The sequence below is a fragment of the Dasypus novemcinctus genome, chromosome 16 (genome assembly GCF_030445035.2).
Source record: "Dasypus novemcinctus isolate mDasNov1 chromosome 16, mDasNov1.1.hap2, whole genome shotgun sequence".
Classification (NCBI taxonomy): domain Eukaryota; kingdom Metazoa; phylum Chordata; class Mammalia; order Cingulata; family Dasypodidae; genus Dasypus; species Dasypus novemcinctus.
The window spans coordinates 42729016-42754796 of NC_080688.1; the positions used below are offsets into that span (position 1 = coordinate 42729016).

The following is a 25781-nucleotide window of genomic DNA, read 5'->3' on the forward strand; positions in this document are numbered from 1 at the left end:
GGTGAAAAGGCTGTAAAGTTTCAGATTGGTAGGGTACTTCCCAACCAAGCATCTATTACAGTTCTGGAGTATACAGGGTCCTCGGCTCACACTTCTCACTGCGTGGGGAAAAGGTAATATGGTGCCCTTTTCATCTCAGAGGAAATTTCCACAGAGATAGCCACAGCCTTTCTGCTGTTATTTCAGTATAAACTTAGCAGAAATTGCTTAATATGTTTTAGCTCTATTCTAATGGTATGTGTGTATGTGTTTTTCCCCATCCAAATGTGTTGCGCTTGGGGTGTGAAATCTGGGTGAAGGGCAACTGTGGGCAAAAACAAAGCAGACTGTAGACTCTCTAACTTGTACTTGTCTAATCTCATGCCCATGTTATTACTAAGGGCTTGTTTCTATTTTGGTTCCTTGCCCATTTCTCCAGTTTTTCAGAAACTGTAGTCTTCCTTTACTTTTCACAGTCCTTTCTGAAATGTCCTGATGTAACCCACCTTAACACCTACATACTGCCTGCTACTGCAGTCCCGTTGGCCTTCTTGACTTGTTTTCTGTGATACCCACCTATTATTCCTCACTAGTCCTGTCTGATATTTGCCTACTCTCTTGTAACTCTCCCTGTTTGGGTTTCATCTTTACCTGTGACTGGAACTACTTCCAAATCCACATACTCCAAACTACTCTGGTAGCTTGTTGAGTGCTGAAGCTCAGAACTCTCTGGCTTGACTCTTTTGATCATAGGTAAAACTATAGTTCTTGATCAATTGTGAATATAAAATGAAGCAAACAAAGACATTATATAATAAAAATAAACAAATAAGCTTTTTTTTTAGTGTGGGCAAGTATTTAAATTATATGTGAATAATATATTGTGTCAGTTTGAAATAATTTTATGAATCCCAAAAAGAGAAATGTTACATTTGTAAATTAATCTGTTCCTCTGGGTATGATGCCCTTTGATTGAATTACATTCAGTTGAGGGGCCTTTAATTATATTACTTGATAAGATCCATTTAGGGCTACATTAGAGAGGCATGACTTAGGCTGAGTCTCTGCCCCCTTGCTGGGTCCGATATAAACCGAAACAGAGACTCACTCAGACATACATAGGAACAGGAAGCCACCATGTTTGATCCTGCCACATTAGAGAAAGAACTACAGGATCCCTGAAGCATGAAGCCCCAAGGGGCTGGGCCCATGGAGCAGCTCAAGAGAAGATGGTGAGTCTGGAGGGGAAGGCTGAAACCTCGGTAGAGAATGGTGGCCATTTTGTCTCACCACATGGCAACACTCTGGGATCAACAGTAGCTGAATTTGGTGAGAAAGCATCGCCTATGGTGACTCCATTTGGACTTTTCACAGCCTTGGAATTGTAAGCTTCTACCCCCAACAAATCGCCATTATACAAGCCAACAGATTTCTGGGTACTTTGAATCAGCAGCCCTTTGGTAAACTAAAACACATATTAAATGGTGTTTCACTTTGACAGAGAGTTTCATATGATAAAGACAATCTCATTAAGAGACTGAAGGTTTGGATTGCACATTTACATCACCTCTAATCTCACCAACCAATATGATATAATATAGTTATTATGCTTATTGATGTCTTTCATTTTGGGATATATACATATACCTTCCTTACCTTTTTCAACTATGTTCTTTATAGTGGGCAGAAACTTTAAATTAAAATATCTTTTTTTAGTTTTCATTATTAATAGCTATCACCCTAATTTTCTACCCACAGTTCTCACTACATGCATCTATGGACACACCAAAAAATATGACAGTTGTCAAGGCAATAAGGAATAATTGTATGCCAAGGTCAGAAGTCTTGGGTTGTAGCCACTGTTGACGCCAGCAGTGCTTCTAGCCTATCTTACCACACAGCAAGATTTATGTAGAAAATAAACAAAGCACATGAAAAGAGATAATGTTGCAATATCAAGAATTCCATAAACACCCCTGGAATGGCCTCTGGCCACCTGGGAGCTGGATCTCATTAAGTAAGAACTTGATCAAGGCACCCCTACCTTCTTTTCTCCTGCAACCCAAAGGGACACAGCCTGCAGTTTCCTGGGATTTGCTGCCCTTGCTTTGCTTTGAAGAGTGGCATTTGGCTGTAATCAGAAGAAGCTGGGTTATTTTAAATTATGCCGAGAAATTGTTCCTTTTTGTCTTGGATTTAGAAAGAAAAATACCGAGTGACTTATCTGCTGTCTTGAACCTAGATGGAAACGGGCATGTGGCCACAGTCAAAGACAAGGCACAACCTTTTAGTAATCCAAGTGAGATCTCTATTTTACATAGTTGTTCAGTCTCCGCATAGCCATGAGGGCTTGTTTATTCCAAGGGAGCATGTGGGTGTGTGTGCATGCAGCTCCTCCAGTGCTGGCCTCTAATTGCTACTGACTCCAGTGGCTTGACTTCTATCACACTCCATCTCCATCAGCAATATCTCATCACTGCTACTGCATTTGGCTGACAGCGGGTCCTAGCCAATTTTAAAATTGGTTCTGACAAGTTTTGTTTTTTGTTGTCTAACCTCCAGCCTGTGCCCAGTTACCTAGGTGAGTCTGACAATTTGATGCTTCTTTTCCATAAGCTGGGATGGTTCTGGCAGCCGGCCTCTGAGCACTCGTCCCTCTGAGAGAAGTGAGAATGCCGTGCCTTATCTGTTAGCAGGAAGGGAAACTACTGGCTGAAGAGAGAAATGAGAATGTCTAATTTTCTTTATTTAGGGATAGCTGAAGTTGAGTCATTTATTATCAGGGTGGTCTGGGAAGGCAGGTGGAGGGAGACAACAGCTTTTGCCTCAGGGTTGAAACCACTAACATAAATCCTCCTGCAAAAGTGTCCACATTCAGTGGAGTTCCTTATCAGAGGTTTTAGCCTAGTTTTCTGTTTGGTTTGTTTCTGCCACTTGAAAAAAGTTTTGTTTTGTTCATTTGCTACTGGCCTTTGCCTCACTGCTTTCTCTCCAGTTAGTTAGATTAGGGTTCTAATATTTCCTCTCATTTGACACTGTGTATCTAATATTTCCCCTTGTTTTCATGTGTTTTTTTTTCCCCACCAAAAATCTTTCTGTTCCCCTTTTGGGTTTCAGGTTCCCTGATATTTTTGCATTAATTAGGATACCTTTGACTCTAAGAAAAAGAACTTTCCAACTCACACTGGCTTAAACAATAGAGATATTTATTTTCTCACCTAATTGGATGACAAGAAGTAGCACAGCTCCCGAGCCAGGTGCCACTGGGGCTGTCTATCCTCACGGACCTGACTTTCTTCTAGTTTCTTGTCCTGCTGTGTCAGTTTCAGAATCATTTTCCTGGATGGCCACAGGAAGGGCACAGCTGTTTTGGGGGCCTCACATCCAGAAAGGGAATGTTGGGAGGAAAAGTATGGAGGAGGGGACGGGTGGTGTCCCAAAGGATATCCCCTCATGTGTCAGGGGCTAAACGTAGGCCATCACACCCAGTCTTTCACCCATGAACAGCTAGGGCCCGGGTGACCCTACAGCCAGGGTACTCAAGGTGTGGCTCCCAGGACCAACACCTGGGGACCTGTTAGAAACGAGCATTCTCAGGCCCCATTCTAGAACTATGGAATCAGAGCTGGGGATGCGCCCAGCAATCTGTGCTTTAACAAACCCTCCCGGGGATTCTGATTCAAGCTCAAGTTTGAATTCCGCTAATAACCTGTGGTAGATTGGATTTGGGAGAGTCTACAAATCTGCATGGGCTCTCCGAGATCTCCTAGGGGAAAGGTCTGAGTTGCCGAAGTCAGAAAGTAGAGAGGTCAACAAAGACCAGAGCTCTCTGCAGCTGATGAGATTGATGTTGTGCATTAGCCAAGGGGGCAGCCCCCTCCACCATGGGCTGTGAGTTGTGACAGGAAGCCCTTCACCCGCCCACACCAGCACACCTCTATTACCGGAAAGCTTTGCCACCAGAGACTCAGACCTTTGGAACAACATTGTAGGTCTCTTCCTTTAAAATGCAAATGAGCCCAGGAGAAACAACACAAAACGTCATTATCTGTTGGATCTTCCAGGATCATAGCAAATCATCCTCTGTCCTCCTTTCTAAGACACCGTGAATTAAGAAACACTGCCAATTTAATCACTGCTTTCCAAATATTAAGTGTACATATAAAGGATTTCAGAAATGTTAAGATGGGGCAAGACACTGTAATTATAAAAATTGGAACCGTAAGGTTTTGTTTCTCTGTGGTAGAAATAGGAGCTGGGTCTTGAAGTAATGGAGCCCAGGACAGTCAGTGGGTGGAATTCCATGGCCCAGGAAGGACAGTGGGGCACGCCCATCCTGCCAAGATAGTCCGTTGGGCAATGAGGAGATGGCATGAGGGTATTTGTTATTTATAAGAACTCAGGAGTGAGTCATAGACTTAAACCACTTCAGGATCCCCCACCTAAGTAAACTGACATGAAACCCCAGAATGGATCTTGAAATAAAACCACCTATATTTGAGGGGAATGAGGAGGCAGTCATCCAGGCAAGAAATTACAAAATGCATAGACTGTTAAAAGAAATAAAACAAAATATAGTTACAATGGCTAAGGGATTTAAACTGGAGTTGGGAGATTATTCTGGAGGTTACCCTTATGCAGGTCTCAGCCAGGTTTATCCAACAGTCAAAGTATGCAAAGCCTCAAGCAAACGATGTTTCTCAAAACCCCAAGGACATCCAGATCTTGAAGCAAACCAGAAGATACAGAACTCGGTTAACTATCTAACCTGAAGCATAATTAGAGTATTCCAAGTATCCACCAATCACAATCAACTTGTCTATTCTTTTTTCCTTTAAAAACCCTTACCTGGAAATGCCAAGACTGGACTTGATGTGGGTTGCTACCTGAATCTATGTTCCTCGAATTACAATTCTAAGACCCTAGATAAATGCCTTTGTTGCCCTGCAGCTTAATTTATTTTTCAGCTGACATTACAAGACAACATCAATGAGTGTTTTTCAAAGTGATTGCTTATTTCCTCTGAAGCAGTTGTACAATCCTATGATTCTGCTCTATCTTCTTTCTGGCCATTGGCTGGCTATCTTTTTTTGAAAGCAGTTGATGATGCCAATCAATGCTATCACTTAGCCTATTACCTTCCCTGATTTGATCTTCTCAGTAATGGAAGGAGTTTAAATAATTTATTTCAGTCAAATAGCTCCTAGTCATTTCCTTACTCATCTGCTGCACCACACAACTCAAATATTATTTCTATTTTTATTCCTCAGTATGTGGTTTTCTACTTTAAAAGAAAGACTCAAAAGCTATTAGTGTGCTTCATTAGATACTCTTTGAAATCTTTCTGACAAACCATGTTGGTCTCATAAACAAAATTACAGTGCTTCAATTTGAATTTTCTTTGGGAATTGGCCACTAGCATCACTGAATGGTGACTCTGTCAGATTCAGCATTTTACAAATAGAAAAAAGCATCTTAATTAGCTCATCTGACAAATCTACATGAGAATTTAAATGTTAAAGATGAAAACAATATGGACATATGCTTGTCTACCACATTAGCGTTGGGTAAAATAAAAATGGTTGCCTGCAGCGGGTATTGCCTGGAGAAGATCCCTTTCCAAGAAAGCTTTTCCAGAGGACAGAAATCACTTGACCTACAGAGGTTTTCTAAGAAAACAAAAAACAACCTACTGGGTCTCAGAAAAGCCACAACTGGTGATAAAAATAGTCTCAGTGCAGTAGAGAAAGCTCATTAGAATGGGCCAGTATACAACACTAATCAGTATATATTTGCTCCCGACTTTGTAAGACCAGTCCTAAGTAAAATGGGAACAATGTCAGCCAATGAGAACAGTTCCTCACTTGCTTCCACATTCACCCTATATGAGCTTCCTCTTTCCATCCCTACAGTGCAGCGCCCTTCTACTTTCTGAATGGGAGGCTACTCAGTTTATGAATCGCTCAATAAAGCTGTAAGATCTTATATTGTATGAATGGTTTATCTTTTATCATCATTTAGTAGTTTAATCCAAGTAGCACTACTCTTCGACCTAGACAAAGTTTTTGTAAATACAGCAGGGCATACAGAGGGATAAACAGCATTACACAAGCTCACTTTGTGAACTAAACTTGGAAAATGAGTGAAATTCTTTGTCCCATCACCATATGTTGAAAAAAACTATTCTTTTCCCTATTGGATTATCTTGTAGCCTTTACTGAAGATAAAGTGATCATAAATGTGAATGTTAATTTCTGGGCTTTCATTTCTATTCCATTGATCCATAAGTCTACCTTTATGCCAGTGCCACCACACTGTCTTGACTACTGTACTACTGTAGCTTAGTAGTAAGCTTTGAAATCAGTAAATGTAAGTATTTCAACTTTGCTCTTTTTAAAGATTGTTTTGGATATTCTGGGTCCTTTGCATTTCCACATGAATTTTATGATCAGCCAGTCAATTTCTGTAAAAATGGTAGCTGGAATTTTAATAGAGATTGCATTTGAATCTGTAGACCAATCTGGGGAGTATTACCATTTCGACAATATTAAATCTTCTCAGTCATGATCATTGAATATTTTTCCATTTGTTTAGATTTTCTTTAATTTCTTTCAACACTGTTTTGTAGTTTTAGAGTATAGTTTTGCATGTAATTATTTTCATAATTATTCCTATTTTTATTATTTTTGATGCTCTTATAAATGGAATTGTTTTCTTAATTTCATTTCAGATCATGCATTATTAATATATGGAAGTAAAGTGATTTTTGTGTTTCGATTTTGTATCCTCACTGGACTCATTTGTTAATTCTAATAATTTGTGTATGTGTGTATATCTTAGGATTTTCTATATACAAAAATTATCACCTGCAAATAGAGAGAGTTTTCTTCTTTTCCTGTCTGAATGTCAGACATTACTTTTCACTAAACATTTTTTAATCCAATTTTTGGAGCTCTTCTTTTAAAATGACTTGAAAACAACAACAAAACAACAAAAAACATACCCAAATATATATAAGAAAATATATGCTATTTTAAAAATTACTTGGATATTTAGAATAGGAAAAATTATGTCTACTGTATGTCAGGCCCTGTGTTTTCTACATTATTTAAGTTTTCAGCAGCCTTAGTATTAAGCATTAATAGCCATTTTGCAGTTGAGAGAACAGAAGCTGGATTGCTTAAATTCAGAGAGCTTGGGATGAGCATGTATCTGGACCTAGATCATCTGATTTAAAAATCCAGATTTAAGAACTTTTTCCAAATAAGGATACTCAACAAAATACTTTAGAAAGAGATTTAGTAAGTAGGAAATACTATCAACAATCCCAAGGTCTGCAGTCTGCTTGGGGAGAGTCTCTCTGTTCCGCAGGAGGCCCCTGAGCCCTTGCTCACCTCTGCACCCCAGGACCCTGCCGCTCTGCTTTTGGACACCATGCCAGCTCTCTGCTGCTGAGCTGTCTGGTGACTTCCTTCTGTAGCCCCTGAAGAGGCTGTCAATTCTTCCTAGGCACCCACCACCCGTCTGACCTTTTCTCTGACCTTTTCTCTGACCTTTTCTCTGCTCCCCTACCCTATTCAGATTAAAATCTCCCTAAACAATTCTATCGTTTTTCAAATGTAATGCAAGTGTTAATGATTTCTAGTTAACCACAATGAAGTGGTTTTAAAGACATTTAAGTCAACTTGCATTAATTCTGAATTAGCAATTTCCTTACTGTATGTTGGATCCAAAACCATGATCTTCAGCACTCAAATAGTTTTACAAGTTCTCAAATGCTCATAGGCTCTGGGTATGGGAACTGTTAGAACTGCTTCTGGGGGAAAAAATCACCCGGCCCTATTTTCTCTCCTATTTTTTTTCACCCACAATTTTTAGATGATCAATCCACCAAACCAATTACATTTAACTCACTTTTTCCCTTTAATTAATAATGTGCACCCATAACTTCACTGAGTTGTTTTGACTGGAAACAAATGTAACGGACTTTTGTTTTCTGTTAAGTCATTTAGCCACAATATAGAGAAAAGAATAATATTCACTGGAATTTCAGCAATTCTGAAAGTAGCTTAAAAGCTTGAAGTTATCTGAGTATCTGATATGCAGACCTCGGTTTGGGGACCACTAAGTGATATTAAAAGACTTTTTGAGTTGTAACATTTTGTGTAGAGAAACAAAAACAAAATACTCCCAAGAACATTATCTCCAGCTTAACTGTAATTAGCTGCGGTTCCTCTAGCTAACGGCTTGATTATTTGCCCCTTTGCAGTGGGTCTCTAGCTATTTTCAAAGCTCAAGGCTCTGCTTGTTTGTCTATACTTAGACTGCAGGTGATAACTGCCTACTTAACAGGGTTTGTTTGTTTGTTTCTTTTTTTTCCCTATTTGCTCTCTATGACTTCTCTAAGTTTCTCTTAACCTTTCTTCACTCCTTTTTCTTCTGGGTGGTTCCAGACCAGATTCCATTTAGGAGGATGTCTCCTTAGGGACTTAACTCTAGACATCAACGCGTTCTTAAAGGAGCCTAACGTTTCATTCATTTAACAGAGAATTATCAAACATCTGGTATGTGTCCAGCACAGTGCAGCATGTTGAGAATGTAGCAGAAAATAAGACAGATATGATCACTAATTTATAGTTTAGTGTGGGAGACCAATTATAGAGTAAATAAAGAATTGCAAATCATGATAACTGCTATGAAAAGGTACACAGTACTGTGAGAGAGTATATCCAGGGAACCTAAAAGAGGTGGGTAGATCAGGGAAGGCCTCTTGGAGGTGGTGATAATGCATGTGAGTAGTAAAGTATAGGCAGGAGCTAGGTAAACATATGGGCAAGCCTATTCCAAGTAGAAGAAAAAGTATTTAGAATGACTGAGAAATTTTAAGTTTTACATTTCACATTAAAAAAAAAAAGTATTTGTTAACCAAAAACAAATATAGAAGAAACAGTTGTATATGTTTCAATGGGCTTTTTAGAGAGTAAATTTCCCATTCAGATAAAGAAAATGATGACTAAAGGACAGAATAGTATGTGTGACCTGCTAGCCTCTTCCCAGGACAGGCTTTTTCTGGTATAATGATACCAGATTTCCTGACTAGCTTGTTGTGTGTGATAGCAACTAAATCATTCTCTCCTTATCTGGTCATTTAATGTGGCTTGCCCCATGACTCAAGCCCTCCAGCCCACTGCCATTCTGCTGCCCTCTTGTCTTGAAACCAGTAGTTCCCAAGCCTGGTTAGTCATCGGAATAATCTCAGCTATCTTTTAAAAGGTAGGATCTCCCTATCAATTCCAGAACTAGTGGACTGGAAAGTCCCAGGGTGAGCCTCAGGTTACCCACATTAAAGTAAACACACACCTCAGGACAGTTTGCTCTGAAAGAAGATTGGGAAACCATGCTAAAGAAAAATCCAAATTGTCTTGCAGTTTGAATTTTCCCCAACTTTGCTCATTGTATTGCAATGACAGGGAAGGGTAGGCACAAAGGAAACAGACTGATGTGGACACAATTTCCACATCCACCCCACCCCACTGAAATTATGCACGAAACCACATTGATTGCTGAGCCTCTTTTATCAGTTCTCACCACGATCATAACCCATCGGCACCAACAGAGAAAGGGAGAGGGAGAGAATTGGATCTAGAAAAGCTGCTTAAGGCAAAAAAAAAAAAAAAATGTTTTTTTTGAGGTACCAGGGGCAGAGATTGAACACAGGACCTCGTGGGAAGCTGGCACTCAATCACTGAGCCACATTGGCTTCCCTGAGTTGTTTTTCTTGTTTGTTTTACTTGTGTGTTTTTGTTATTTCAGGAGGCACGAGGAACTGAAACCAGGACCTCCAATGTGGGAGGCAAATGCTCAACTGCTTGAGCCACATCTGCTCCCTTAAGGCAAAATTTGAATTTAAATGCAACCTTCCTAAAAGAGTGAAGTTTCTGAGAGTTTAAATAAGATATTTCCAAATGGAAAACTGTAACCAACTGGAATAGGTATGCTATTGGGATCCAACGATGGAAAGGTTTCCATTTGACTTGGAAGTAGGCACAAAGGAAAGATGCCAAGGAGAAGTCTGTCACGCTTCTGGCTGATGAAAGAGTCTAAATAGAATTCCTGAAAAGTCCTCTCCATGCCTGCTTTGCCTAGGACTGAACATGGTGGTTGTGAAGCATATCTCTCTTTCCTGCATCAGTCACATGAGAAATTTAAATAATATTAAACCTGGGAAATTCATTTTTTTTTTATTGACTTTGTAATAATATTACATTAAAAATATATATGTGAGGTCCCATTCAACCCCACCTCCCCACCCCACCTCTCCCCCCCCAGCAACACTCATTCCCATCATCATGACACATCCACTGGATTTGGTAAGTACATCTTTGGGCACCTCTGCACCTCATAGTCAATGGTCCACATCATGGCCCATACTCTCCTCCATTCCATCCAGTGGGCCCTGTGAGGATTTACAATGTCCGGTGATTGCCTCTGAAGCACCATCCAGGGCAGCTCCATGTCCCAAAGACGCCTCCACCTCTCATCTCTTCCTGCCTTTCCCCATACCCATCAGCCACCATGTCCACTTTTCCCAATCCAATGCCACCTCTTCTATGTGGACATTGGATTGGTTGTGTCCATTGCACCTCTATGTCAAGAGGAGGCTCAGATTCCACATGGATGCTGGATGCAATCCTCCCACTTTCAGTTGTAATCACTGTAGGCTCCGTGGTGTGGTGGTTGTCCTTCTTCAACTCCATCTTAGCTGAGTGTGGTAAGTCCAATAAATCAGATTGTAGGTGCTGGAGTCTGTTGAGGCTCAGGACTTGGCTATCACATTGTCAGTCCAGAGATTCAAATCCCCTAAATATATCTTAAACCCCAACATTAACTGCACCTCCAGCACATTAGCATGAAAGTCTTATGAAGAGAGAGCCCATCTGAGTCCAGATTCATCACACATAAACACCGGAAATTCATTTTTTAGTTTAAATTTCAGATCTTCACTGTTTGTCTAACAGTTTCTAGATGGCATGTTGAGGGATTACTTTGTGAGAAGGTTTTTCCAAGACCTACCACCACCAACTCAGAGATGGACATAAAATGCCTCAGGGAATTGAAACTATCAGAGAGAACATTCCTGAATGGTTCTGAGGATGAGAGGAACATCGAATCTAATCGTGGTGACTCAGTAAGGTAGCAGCACATGTCAAGCCCTTCTGATCTCACCCCATATGGCTGTGAAGGTGTGCTTTGCCACCGCTTGCCTCTCCAATCTAGCCCTTTCCTTCTGCCACCCAGGAGGAGGTGTTTTGAATTATAAAGCCTCTCCCCACATCAAAAACTTCCAATGGTTTATCTGCAGAATAATAGCCAATCACCATGCAGCAATCCTTAAGTCATATCCCAACCTACAATTCCAGCCTTATTGCCTGCTTGGAATCTCTGCTTCCTTGCTTTCTTCATACCCAATCTAACTCACAGTTTCCCGAATGAACCAAGTGAGTTAGTTTCTCTGAGGTTCTCCTCTGTTGCATTGGTAGCTTCTTGCCCACTTCTCTGCCTTTTGTTAATCCCACTCATCCCAAAAGGTTGGTGAAACTTGCCTGAGAAACTTCCCAAGCCCCTGTCCACTAGGAGTAAATGTTCAACTCTGTTCAGTGTCACGGTCAGTTTGCTCACACTTCTCCTTGTCCCTTTAGAGGACGGGTATCCCAGGATGCAGGACTCCTTCCTAGTCAGTTTTTTATTGCACTGCACTTTGCACATAGTAGAAACAAATGCAACACTAACACTTACAAATATGACCAAAAATGGGACAAAAATAGCTGCTTCCACAATATTTTCTCCTAATAATTTAAAATAAAAATTTAGATCCCACTTCCAATTACAATGATCACTGTCAGTAATCCTGGAGACTCTGCCAGGAATGTAACAGTGTGAGTCTTTTTATTCCACCAAAGGGCCCCATGCCTGTCACAATGACTCTCACTCTCCAGCTGTAAGAACTGATCTGTTGAAGAGTTTTACAAGGTATTATTGATGGAATTACAAGCTTTAAGGGGTAAATCATTGCTATTCCATCTCAATTTAGCCATTATACCAATTAACTGGGAAGCTAGAAATACACCTTCTTCTCTGAAGGGGAACATATTTGAAGAAGACAGTAAGCATTTGCAAACAAGCTGTGATTGAATTAAGTTATAGACCCTGAGTAGGCTATGGCAATCATACTAAAAGTAAAGTGAAACGGTAGCATGAGCTCTTCTAGGATGACAAGCGCTATGCAACTCAAGCACTTAAGTAGCCCCTACACACACACATATGCACAGAACTGCTCTGCACCTGTGTAGCAGAGTGAGTAAGCCTGAAAGCCAGGGAGGGAAAAAGGATCACGATGATGACAACGGAGGAACTCTTTGGGTCTAGCCATTTCTGAAACTTTTGTGGACTTGCCAGCTGTGGACTAGGTGAAGGAAGTCTCTAGTTGAAGCTACCTAGCTTTGCTTTTGTGTATGTATGTATCTATCTAACCTATTTAACCTTTTCGGGGATGGATTTCTTTCACTTAAAACCCAAAGAGTCTGGACAATACATCTGGATGTTATTCTGGCATGTTTGTGGTCAATATCCTTTATTCCAGGGTGTTGTGAAGCTGTGACTGAAGCTTCAGGAGAGAGGATGAGGCTGTCCCTATCTAACAACCCAGAGAAGAGCAGAAATAGAGACGAGATATGGAGACAGGATTGTCACTGTTTAGCTCTCCATGTATTGTAATTACAGAAGAGCAAATGCTTCAACATACTTGAAATGAATGAATCACCGAAATGTATTATGAAAAGTTTAAAAATTGATTTGCTGTCCTGAACTGCTCAGAAATTTTGCAACCATCAAGGTTATGATCCCAGATTTATGTGGGCCTGTCCTTTCCTTGAAGTGAAAAAACCTTAATAAAAAAATCCTGTTCCTATAACTTCAGGAAGAGCTTTTGTTTTATACTAAAGCTTTACAATATGTGTTCTATTGTGAATAGGGCTCAAAGCTATGTTGAACATGAACTGAAAGAGTTAAAAAATGTAAAAGTTAATGAAAAATCAGCATTGTATATACAGAACAACCAAAAAAAAAAAGTTGACAGAAAAAATGTAATTATGTTACACTAGTTTCAGTTAAGACTTGGGTAATTATTCTGTATTTGAAATTTAGATCATTTTCCCCCTCCTTGATGTAATTATCCATTAGACTTACTAACGCACATTTTTCATGTCAACCAGTAAGAAGCCCAAGAATGAAGGGGTGTTGCTTCAAGCAAGTCAGGGGGAAAGGCAAATGTGCTGCAAATGGAAACAAAAAGAATGTAGGAAAACATCAGCATTTATTGGACAATCTATGACTAAAAATGTACTGGCATGCCAAAGCTATCTTTATCTGGTTATAATACAAATGAATTAGATCTGAGCCCAATACATCTCCAGTTGGACTACTCAAGAAAAAAAGTGGTGAAAGAAAAGAGTTGTAAGTGAATGAGTAGTTCAGCATTTTGGAGCTAGATGTAAATGTGAAGCCCCTCCGTCAGAACTTCCTCACATTCCAGGTGGGCTGAGAGTCTCACCCAAGGCAACACAGGTATGTGGGGGGAGTTCCCTTGTGCTAGTCACCTCTTCATCCTTCAAGATTTATTTCCCACTCTAAAATATATATCTTGGGAAACGGACTTTGGCCCAGTGGTTAGGGCGTCCGTCTACCATATGGGAGGTCCGCGGTTCAAACCCCGGGCCTCCTTGACCCGTGTGGAGCTGGCCATGCACAGCGCTGATGCGCGCAAGGAGTGCCGTGCCACGCAAGGGTGTCCCCCGCGTGGGGGAGCCCCACGCGCAAGGAGTGCGCCCATGAGGAAAAGCCGCCCAGCGTGAAAAGAAAGAGCAGCCTGCCCAGGAATGGCGCCGCCCACACTTCCCGTGCCGCTGACGACAACAGAAGCGGACAAAGAAACAAGACGCAGCAAATAGACACCAAGAACAGACAACCAGGGGAGGGGGGGGGATATTAAATAAATAAATAAATCTTTAAAAAAAAATATATATATATATATATATATATCTAGAGAAAATAAACATACTGATCAGGTCAAGTTCTTACATTAGATATAGTTTTCAGTAGCTCAAATATAACTTCTTGGACTTATTTAGCAGTACCCTAGTGAGTCTTTTGGAATTATGTATTTTCTTTCTTTAATAGAAATTTGCATCCTGCAGGAAACGAGAGACCATAATTCTATAAAGATAGAATATTGTGTCCCGGGTTTAGTTATGCTGCTAGAGGAACAGAACAAAGAAGAAGGGAGAAGTCTGAGGAGGGCTATTAGGGAATGGGAAAAAATGTTAAAACAAGGGAAGAATTACTCATTTCCCCAGGACACCTTATTAGTTTTCAGAATTGCTGCTGAGCAGCTTGCTTCAAAGCAGGAATAAATTTTACAGCAATAGATGAGACCATTTTTATGGACTGACATCAAGAGTGTGGTCCAGGACCTGAGGAGATAGCAGGAGTCCTACAATAAGGCTGCTCTTTGCAAATGCCATCACCACCACTACTAACTGAAAACCTTGGATCTGTACATTTCAGATGAAATACTATACTGTTCCACTTTCATAAACTCCCTGTCTTAGGAATGCTCTCGCCTCTCTGCTGTCCTTGGCCATCAGTGGCTTTCATGAATATTTGCAGAATCCCAATGCAGATAGATGTATGCCTTTAGTGAAGTTATATGAGCCTTTCAAGGGAGCTGACTGGAAGGAACGGCAGCGCAATTGTTTGAAGTTAATGTAATGATTCACTTAGTAGTGCGACTGTGGTACATACAAAAAAATAGAACAACCCAAAGGGTCCCCAAAGTCAAAACTGAATAAATGAATATTTAAGAATTCCAGATGCTAAAAATACACCTGAGATCTCATTTTCTTCTTAATCAGAAATTGCTTCAGGGAAGAAGGCTCTTTGCCTTCTGGAATCTAACATAAGCCAAGTTAACTTGGCATCTTGGCAGAAATCAAGGATAACCTGACTCTTGCCAATTGTAAACAGAGAGCATGAAACATGAATGTGAGAGATGCAGAGGAGAAAAGCTGCCTACCTGTAGCTGTAAATTAAAAATACTTATGCTATTTAAATTCCAATGGATAGGGCAACAGCAGATTTTAAATTTGTTCAAAATTTTTCAAGTACTCACCTGCCATTACAAACTTGTGATATAAAAGCATTTCAGGAGAATGGGAAATAGAATTAAAATATTAAAATTTTCCATTAACACTAGTTACCCATTTAAGCACATCATCATTTCCCCATCCATTCTAGATTGCTCGTAACTCTTTACAGCTCTTCCAAAACATAGCATCTTGCTTTTTGGATATGGGATTTCAGGCTGCAGTTATGTCTTTTTCCTTAGCTTTAGGTAATCGAACATACCTTTGATCCAAAGCAAACTGGGAGTCTCTATCTAATTTTCTGCCAGTGATTCAGTGAATGCACTTCTGATTTCTGTTGATTATTGAATTGCTTCTGGGGATGGATCTAAAATCCAGGCACTGACCCTTAATGTCAATCATAAAATTCTCAGTCCAAAATTCTAGGCAATTTCATTGTTTACAGTATATTTCTGGCAGTGTGATAATAAGCAGTCTGATCGCTTTATGGATTTGTCTCTCTCCTGAGCAAACTTAAAAGAAGACTTAGTAAAACCTACATTGGTTTATTGAGTGTGTGAAAGCTGGCTGCTACTTTTGTTTTCTTCTGTTACTAGATATTCTTTGGCTTTATGTATCTGGAGAGAGTTTTAACACTGAGGATTTTTCTTAGTGTTACTAAATGTGTGAATTTTTTAATTCATGGAGAAGCCACTGAGAATATCTTATGACAAAAATCATTCATATATTTAAATAAACTTCATATTATAAGCAATGCAAAATTGTGTGAGCCCATTAGTTCACAATAAATGAGTTTTAAAAGTAATTTGAAAGCTGTTCCTGAGACCAGGAAATATATAAATATTTATGTCTATTGTTTTTCATTTACAAATAACTATTAGTTGCAACTTTACCCACAAGGTACCTGATACACATTCTGGAATTTATAACTGTGTTTTTTATGAAGAGTATATTTAGGCATTTTCCACAAGACTGTGCTCTGCATGTAGTTGCAGCCCGGAAAGATGGATATTTTAACTACTTTGTATTGTTTCCTCTCTGAACCATTTTTGATGTCAAATTCTGGTCTTCTCGAGTTTTGAAAAATTAACGAGCAAATTCTCTCTCCATCAAGATACTTTATAAATATGGAGCCAGCAGCCACCCACATAACAGTCAAATGTCATTTGCAGAGAAGAAAATGGCATCTGCACAGGATATATTTTGTTCTTTCTCTGAGATCATTCCAAACAAATGGGAAGTAGTCCGAGAATGATAGCTGTAGTTACCATTGTTATCAACTCTGCCCCCACATTCTTCTTTACTGGCTTTTAAATATTGCTAATACTTTGCACAATAATTTTGCACTTGGATTACATTTATGGGCTCTTCAAATGAATTTAATTCTAGAAAACAAAAAATTTTTAGAAGGACAAAATTTAGAAAATAATTCTCAGGGCTCTAAGTAAAGGAAGAAAAGTTTAACCACTAACTTAGAAATATTTTAGTTATACAGAAAAAATTGGAAAATTACATTATTCTAAAATTTAATTTACATTATCACTAAAATACTGTATAATAAGTTTTGCAAAAGCCATGTACTTTTCTCTACATGAAATCAGAAGTATATACCAAGATAGGTGGGATTAGTCTTGGAAAAGAAATACAGGTATATACCTTTTCTTTTATTCAGATACAGATATTTCAGCCTCCCAACTTCCCTAATTGTGAAAATGATGTTTTGCATCAGAATGTCTATGACAATTGACATTCTGATTTCATGGGGGAGAAGAGTGTGTGACTGAACTCTGCTGGGCATGGGGAACACAACTCTTCCTGCAAAGTCCTAGAGGTTGGGGACTAGACAGCTGGTTGGAGGAACTGAAAGGAGTTTAATACAGTTTGAGAGCAAGGCAAGAAAAGGGGCCAGAAATGAGCCTGGAGGGCTAAGTAGAAGCCACTTCATAAAGGGCCATGACAGTCAAATTATGGTGCTTAGGTTTGTCCTAAGAGCCTAAGAGCTTCCGAAAGGAGGATAATCAGGTTTACACTCAAGGTCATCCCGGGTCAGTGAAAACAGTGGCATGAGGACAGGGCAAGATGGGTGGCAGGAAGGTCACTTTGGGGGCTGCTGTAGCAGTCCCAGTAAAAGATGACTGCCACATGGACTAAGGTGGTGGTAATGAGATGGTGAGAAGTAGATTCATTTGAGAGATATTAAGAGAATAGATTTGTCAGGAAAAAATATTTTGTTGGGGAGCGAAGAGGAAAATGGAGACATCACAAATGTCAAGAAGGTCTTTAGTTGTGGCAATAGCAGAACACTATGAAGGAAGTATAGGCTTTAGAGACAACGGCTAGTTTAGATTTGCACTTACTGCAGTTAAGGAGGACAGATGGCCAGATGGAGTTACAGGTTTGATGTGCATAGCAGAGGCCTGGGTAGAAGACAGAGCTTGTGAAGGATAAGGTTTCTGTGGATGGGATACACAGGGAACACATGGAGAGAGAGAAGGAAAGAGGGTCTAGGGCAGAACTTGGGGAAACCAACATCCAAGAGATGAACAAAGGAAACGGAGTCTGAAAAGGAGACCACCAGTAAGTAAGGTGAGGGAGAGGAGACAGTAATATTGGAGATTATACAAAAGTCTGTTAAGAAATTAAAGTTCAGGGATAGATCGGAGGAATAGAAAAATGTGGTTGAAAGAACTGGGTACTTGAGCAGTGCTTTGTTTTGTTTTCAAGTTTTACTCCTTTGTAACCTATAATGAGCTGAGGACCAGGGAACTTCCCACCAAGCCTCTTAGTTGTTTGGTTTATTCCTGAAATGTATGTGTGAAAAGAAAATCACAGAAAAAGTGATTTTCCCAAAGACATTGGTTCCGTACTACTGAACTTTCTTTTTAAGTCTGGGGCTATTACAACAGTGCATTCTTTTGTGAGCAGAAAGAATTTTCAGTAGGAAAACAGAAACCATATCCATGCTACTCTTGAGGCATCTGGTTGCTTGACTTCTCAACCAGGTATTGGAATGGCTATGTACAAGCAATTTTAGGAAACTGAACCAGTAATTCAAAAGTGTTCTGAGTCCCCTTGAGATTCAAGGAGGAGAGAAGGAGAGGTGAAGAGGAAGAGGGGGCAGGATGGTGTGGAAAATAGTTATCATAAATCAGGCTTTGGTGCTAGCTTTGTTACTTATTGGTTATGAAAATTAAAGCCTCTTGGCAGTTCCTGTGTAAAAGAGGAGGCTGGTAGTAGATGCTGCTCTGGCATTTGAAAGGGTTTATTTTTATTAGGAAAATTAGAGAGTTGGACCAGGTGGTATTGCATACCAAATCGATACTTGCTAACAGGAGTTAATTTGCCTACCACCATGAATTATTTAGTGAGTGAGGTCTTTACAATCATATTGCAAGTCCACACTAATGACCTGGTAATTATTTTAATCCATTCTCAATGAACGACTACAATTAACTACTCTCTTGGCATTAAGTCAAGTAAGAAGCACCATGAGAGTAGGAGCTAAACCTTATATTTGTAGCTTTCTGCCTATAATTCTGAATAGAACTCTGACATCTGAATAATAAGTATTTCAGGGTACATTTTGCTAGATTTATCATTAAACGCTTGTAGTGTTTTAAGAAATCCTAATTTTGATTCATATTTGCAGAGTATCAGATACAATATGGGATCACAGAATCTGGAAGCTGAGGGAATTTTGGAGGACTGGCAATTCCATCCCTTAGAGAAACTCTCACATATGCACAAGTATTGTACAGGAATGTTCGAAGCAGCACTGTGTATGATAATAAAAAGTTAAAACAATCTTAATGGCCATCAGTTGGAGAATAGATAAATTGCACCATATTCACATAATAAAATGTATAGCAGTTAGATGAATGAATTAGAGCTACATATATCAGTATGGACTGATCTCAAAAACCTAATGTTGAATGAAAAAGCAAGCTTCAACCTTCAGTGAAGGTCAACAGTATGAAAAAATAACGTTAGGAATCTACACATGTCGAAAATTATAGAAACACGTACAAGAATGTGGTAATAAACATCAAATTTAGGATGGTAGTTACCTCTAGAGTGCAAGGAAGAAGGTACAGAAAGGAGAAAAGAAAAGAAGCCATGATCTGGAAAGATTCATCGATTTGTTCAAGGATAGAAAATGGGTTAGAAATTAGTAGCTGGAGTTTAGGGCTTTCCATATAAAATACTGCCTCCAAAATGGAGAAATGTGTTGTTTACTTGTTAACCTCTCCTTTAGCTGCCAAAAACCTTAACATTATAAGGGACCTTAAAAGGTCATCTTGAGGGAGTCATCATTTAATTACTGTAGTTTCCTTGCAACATGCCTGCTCAATGATGATACAAACTTTGTTTAAAAAAAAAAAAAAGCAGATGTTAAAAACATACCTCTCCAGGTAACACATTCCTGACCTCAAGGAAGACAATTTAGGGTAACTTTCATGAAAACTTCACCTTGCCTGCCCCGCTCAAACTACTTTAACTTCTACAATATCCACAGTTCAGGACCGCCTCACTTGCCTTTCTTGGCTGAGCAGTGCTTAGCTTTCTGTGTGGATTTGCTCATCAGCAAAGACTAATGAGCACCTACTATGCACCAGGGGCCTGCGGGCTGGAGCGCAGGTGTGAACGAGGTGGTACTTTACAGCCTGGCATAGAATTTATTAAAATGGGAATTAAAAAGAGTGAAGGAGGATTGTTTGAGCTATCTACCAGTTTACTTCTACCCTAGGAGATGAATGAGGCTGATGGGGTCCTTTAAGAGTCCATTGAACCCCTCTGAAGAAGATGGCTGCCTGCTGAGGGTGAGGAAGAGTAAGATGTGAGAACCAGACTGTATTTGTTAGGACCATTTATTTAGGCTGCAGGTGCTAGAAACCCAATGGAGCCACCTTAACTGCAAAGGGCAGGATTACTCTCAAAACTTGGAAGAAGCTGACGCAGGGACCTGCACGTCTCTCTCCCCTTTGGGTTGTTTTTCTTCTGCCTCCACAGGCTGCTTCTGCTGCTCTGACCCACAGGGTGGGAAATGGCCATGCAAGCTTCTCAGCTTTATATGATATGGCCCAGGCTCTTGGGCCCATATTTCGTGTCTCAAAAACCTAAATCCCAAGAAAGGGAGTCTCTGGCCATGCTTGGTCAGCCAGCCAGCCCGTGATCTGCTATCCTTGGTTGGGTGCTTGCCAACAGACCAAATGATTGTAACCAAAGGAAGGCTTACACTGTAATATGGCGGTTTCTGCTACAGCACTCTGGACAGTGTGGAAGAGGAGTAAGCCCCTAAGGAAACAGAGGCATGGGGTGGTGCCATGAAAAAGGCTGGGCACTGGTCAAAGCAATGGCATTATTTTTTGCATGGGCTCAAAATGCATTTGTAGAAGAAATGCATTCAATGTCTTACTAGACTTTTAAAAACCTTTGTTGATTGGATTAACTCTGTAGCAAAGCTTGGCAGCCCAACATTATTCAGTTTCAGAAGATTTTAAGTGACTTGGCATCCATTGTGCTCTGGCTTCTAACTGGATGGCTTCTGTGGTACAGGACAAAAGCAGGGAGCCCTACTACATGAAAATACAGGGGATCTGGAAGGATGACAGTCAAGGCAGAGCACATAGGGAAAGTCAAGTTACAGGTGGCTTAATAAGAATAAGCACTAAATTTGGGGGAAGGGGGGTTCATGGCAAAGTGAAGCTTGAAATCAGGACCTGAAGGGGATGGTGCAACTGGAGATATACCAGCAACCAACATGCAAGTTCCCTGTCCTCAGGAAGCTTACATTTTACCTGGGTAAGCCATACGGAAGTAAGCAAAAATAATTATTACAGATCATGGTAAATGGTGAAGAATATTTTAAAAAATAAATTATTTATTAAAAATAATAAAATGCTATATCTAATGTCCATAGGATATTCAGGGAAGGTGACTTTTAAGCTGTATCCTGAAGGACAAGGAAAAGCCAGCAATGGAAAAAGGCAAGGGTAATGTGTTCTAAGAGGGAACAGCTCTGAGATGGGAAAAATTGCATGAGGAGGAAGAAAGGAGTGGAGCCTGGGGGCATCCAGAGGCAGGGAGAGGGAGCATGTGTTCATTTGATTAAAAAATGTATCCCGTTCTCATCAAGATCAGAGGAAGTAATTCAACTATTCAACTTTTTAAAGGAAGTAATTTTATTTTTCTGAGTTTATGATTGACAGCATAAAGTCCTTCAGTGCTAAAAGTGGCTTTGTTGCAGTTCAGGTATACAAAGTTACCCTGAGAGGAAATGTTATTTCAATTCAACAACAACATGATCAGGATGAACAGCCTGATTTTGAGGGAAAAGAAGACACTCTCTCATCAGAGAGGCTCAGGAGAAAAGAATTATTCCAATTCAGTCTAGAAGCAAGGCTTTATATGACAAAAAAACATGCTTCAGTCTAGCAAAAGACTACCTACTTAGTCTGAAAAAGGAAAAAAGGCAAGATGCAGTCTCTTTAGAAACACCAGAAGCACAGAGGCCAGCTGGCTTTGAAGACCTGTACTAACTGTCTGAGGAAAAGCAATAAAGTGACTTTACTTTGCCTGAAATCAGAAGCTTGTAGCTACTACTTTTCACTTTCATACAAACACAGTCCAGTTAAAATACAGCTGGTGACTATTGATGTTTACCATGGATTTGAAAAAGAAAAGATTAAAAGTAGTCATCTAGTTCGACTATCTTGCCATTGATAATAGTGTGTAGGATTTGAATAGAAACCTGTCCGATAATAAGTTCGCATTGCTGACCAAAAAAGAGCATACTTTTCAGGCAAAGCATATTTGGGACTCTTATAAAACCTGGACTGGTGACAATGAATTCTGAAAATTGAAACTAGAGCTATGTGATTAACCTTTGATGCTACTGATGAATCCTAAAGTAAATTCAGATACCAGTACTCGTTTAGTGTAAATCAGAAAAAAAACTGGTAGAAATTAGAAAAAATATCTTAGGTATGAAAGAAGAGAAAAGCTATTTCTGAGTTTAAGGTAAACATAAAAAAAGGTTTTCAAATAATATCTAAGAAAGGACTGGTCCTGAATAAAAATGCCTAGAAGTTGTTCAGATGTATTTTTAAAATGTAGGTAAAGCCAGGGGAAACTTTCAGTTTGGAATGGCTGCAGCTAAACTTGATTCTAGAAACCTCAGGAGAAAGAACAAAAACAAAACAGAAACTATTAAATTGAGTCTGTGTTGATTTTTCTGCTTTGCGTATTTAAAATGTGCAGGGAAGTGGACTTGGCCCAATGGATAGGGCGTCCGTCTACTACATGGAAGGTCCGTGGTTCAAACCCCAGGCGTCCTTGACCCGTGTGGAGCTGGCCCAAGCGCAGTACTGATGTGTGCAAGGAGTGTCATGCCACGCAGGGGTGACCCCACGTAGGGGAGCCCCATGCGCAAGGAGTGCGCCCCATAAGGAGAGCCGCCCAGCGCGAAAGAAAATGCAGCCTGCCCAGGAATGGTGCTGCACACACAGAGAGCTGACACAAGATGACACAACAAAAAGAAACACAGATTCCTGGTACCGCTGATAAGGATAGAAGTGGTCACAGAAGAACACACAGCAAATGGATGCAGAGAGCAGACAACTGGGGGGAGAGAAATAAAAAAAAAATTTTAATTTAAAAATCTTAAAAAAAAAATAAAACATGTGCATATAAATCTTCACTACGTGACAGGAGCTTCTAGTGGATGTGCGTATGCCTAACACAAGCTGCATGTAGTAATTGTATGCCCTGCATTTAAAAGGGCTGCAGACTGAGTGTGCTGTGTTCAGAGGAGAGGGACCCAGATGTTCTCTTTCATGAGATGGCTGAAAAGTCTGGGGTTTCATTCTCTATGAGAATGAACAGGCTATCTGTTCATGAGAAAGACTGGCCTCATGAAGAGCCAGAGATAAAAGCAGGACAAGTACGCAGAAGTTAGGGATGCAAGTTCTGGCTTAATATATAAACTTTCTGAGGAGGCTTCTATAAAGTTGAGTTCTTTGTCCTGAGAAGTATTCAAACACAGGCTATGTGGTCATTTGACTGGGACGGTGGAAAAAAGTTGAGCATTATTCATCCTTGCACAGTGAGCACCTACCGCACACATTATGCCTCCTGCTATCAAATGGGAATACTGCGACCGATAAGGTAGGCAAGATCTTTGTCCACCCAGAGCCCATAAAATAGTGGGAGATACAGACAGTAAACAAGTCAGCAAATACTTAAATAAGGTGATTGCTGATTATGATCACTAATTTGAAATGAACCGGAATAAACAGGAGAGAGAGAGAGAAAGAGGGGAGAAAGCACCTCACCAGGGAAGGGACCTTTGAGCTAAGCACAGAAGGGGAAGAAGGAACCTGCCTAGGAGAGACGCTGGAGAAGAGCTTCCCGGGCAGACGGGGCAGCAACTGTGAAGGTTCTCAGCAAAGGGCTCAGCCTGGGAGAGCGGCAGAAGGTGGGGCAGAGTGGCTGAAGCACGCGCAACTGTCAGATGAGGCTCTGGAGGCAGGCAGAGGCTATGCTTCCCACGCAGGTCTGTGGGCCACCGAGAGAGGTTTTTGTTAAAGGGCAATGAGAAATCACTGAAAAGTTTCAAGCAGGGGAGTGAGGCAATCTATTTATATTAAAAAAATAAAAAAAATAAAGACATATATTCAAGGATAGGTAGTACAAGACGATTTTCAAATTCTTTTCTAGAATGGAGGTTCTGACTCTATGACAGGTTCAGAACTGTGTCTCATTGCACATGCAAAACAATTCTACACTAGACCTTTCGGTAGTAGTTCAGTTTGGCAGTAGGGCTCCGTCTAGAGAAAGAGGATCATCAAATTGCAAATTTAAAAAGCAGCTGGAAAAACCCAACCCTTGTCGAGGTTTATCCTGGGTGGCATGTCAGCTATTCTGTTCAGACTGTGTTCTCTACACCTACTAACCCTCCCCTCTCCAACCCCTTGCCCCACCGTCGACTCCTTTTAGCTCTCCTGTCTGGTCAGCACATCCTTCACTGGCATCTGATGGCTATGTTTCTCCTGGTTCCAGCTCATTATTGTGCCCTATAATGGGGGGCCTGTCTTCCTTCAGGCACAATGGACTGTCCTTTTTACCAGCTCCTTGGCCAGGACTCGGGATCATTTTCTTTCTTACAGCCCAAGAGACTCTAGTCTCCTTGAGAATAGGGATTATATTGGGCTCACTGTTAAATCCTTTGTATTCACCACAGTGCTTGGCATCTCCCACAAGTCTTCTTCCAGAAATACTATTGAATGAGAGAATACTCCGACTTTGCTCGCAGCTTATGCCCCCGTGAGCTGCTCCTGGTCACCCAGCTGCATTCTGTGCTCAATCCTTTCATTCTCCTTCCAGTCTCTGTGTCTCAGAAGCAGAATGGCTCTGTGCCAGTTCACTTCTCCCAGCTGTCTGAACCAGAGCTGGGACTGAGCATTTTTGGGGGCAAGGGGAAGGTGGAGGGGTTGCCTTCCTAAACTGCCATTGTCTTAATTGTGACAAATCAGAAATCACAGGTATAACGATGCTTTTCATCATTTCCGGGATGATAATAACAGCTCACACTCATTCAGTACTACTGTCAGGCACCGTGCAAAGTACTTTGCAAGTATTTTCTCCTTTAATCCTCATCACCACCTTATGTGGAAAATAGCCTTATCCTCATTTTACAAATAAAGAAATGATGTTTAACGAGGTTAGTAAATTACCCAAAGACACGGATAATGTGGGAAATGCTAAATTTTTAAGATTCCTCCAAATATAAAATTTTTATTCTTCACAACTAGAGAAAAAATTAAAAAATAAAATTCATAATAATAATCAATATACTGAAAATTAACACAAAGAAATGGATAATATTTAATTGATTATTAAAATAGTGGGCATTATTATGGAACTCTGTTATATAACTAGATAGATTTTCATTTCTTTTTTACACATTTTTCCTCTTCATTTCCCAAAATCCTTTTCTCCTCACAACCCTTTATTGGCATATCAGAGCATATCTAAGATGTTTCTTTGTGATTCTAAAGGATTTTCCTTTAATATAAGAAACACAGGAAAACTAAGGAGGGAGGCTTAGAAAATAGTGCACATTTTATTTTATTTTAAAGGCCTCAATAAAAGGTATGGAAAGAACCTAGGGGTTCTTATATATAACTGAAAAGTATATGAGATCAAAACCATTCAGATTTTTAAAACTTGCACCACTTCCACAGGTTCTCAGGAACCAAAACCAGATCCTTCCAAGATTTTTTGAGTGACACCTCTAAAGTGTTCAGAGGACATATCTTCCCATTTTTTACTGAACATCAAAGCACACATTCAGGTATTTTCTGATTTAAAAAGAGGCTGTCTTTAAAAATGCTTATTATGTCCATGATATTATTTGAGACACATATAAAATACATAGGTATCTATCTGTCTAGAAAACTACAGAAATACAACCCAGATTTCTATCCTAATATAAAGGAGAATTCCAGGTGGAAGTTTTATTGACTAATAATTAGACTTTTCACCAATAAAACAGTTATCAAAAGGAATCCTGATGTTTATGTTTCTGTTCACTGTCAGGCA

The 25781-nt window shown here is 40.0% G+C and overlaps 1 protein-coding gene across 4 annotated transcripts in view; it reads right to left on the reverse strand.

Moving 5' to 3' along the window:
* The window catches only part of LOC101429008 (aquaporin-4), a 340557-nt gene that overhangs the window by 276440 nt on the left and 38336 nt on the right, over nucleotides 1–25781 (reverse strand). The gene's annotated exons all lie outside the window — the stretch shown is intronic.